This window comes from Eufriesea mexicana, unplaced genomic scaffold, assembly GCF_001483705.2.
Source record: "Eufriesea mexicana isolate 0111107269 unplaced genomic scaffold, ASM148370v2 scaffold1460, whole genome shotgun sequence".
In the NCBI taxonomy this organism is placed as follows: Eukaryota; Metazoa; Arthropoda; class Insecta; order Hymenoptera; family Apidae; genus Eufriesea; species Eufriesea mexicana.
The window spans coordinates 50,551-50,935 of NW_016909563.1; positions in this window are offsets into that span (position 1 = coordinate 50,551).

A 385-nucleotide genomic window follows, 5' to 3' on the forward strand; every position below is an offset into this window, starting at 1 on the left:
ATCTTCTCATATAACTTTTGATCACATTTTGCTTCTAGTTTCGTTTAGTAATAAATATTTTCACGGAAGGTCGTGATGGTCGCCGTTACGAAATCATAGACGCCATAAAACAAAAATTAATAACTAACAATTTTGAGCTAAATTCTTTACGAAAATTATATAGGAATGTAGCCTGAAGTTCCAGCTTTGCAATGAAATTATAAAAGTTCACAAATTGTTTACGGAAATTGAGTAATTAATAATTTTTCCCCGTCGGAACCCTTCTATCCTTTTCTATCCCCTCTCTGCCCTGTCAGTCACGTGACCAGCACTGCGTCGACCTCCTTGCCTATTCTATATTCCTATCACTTTCTAGCTTTTTGAGCCAAAATCATAGATGGCGCTG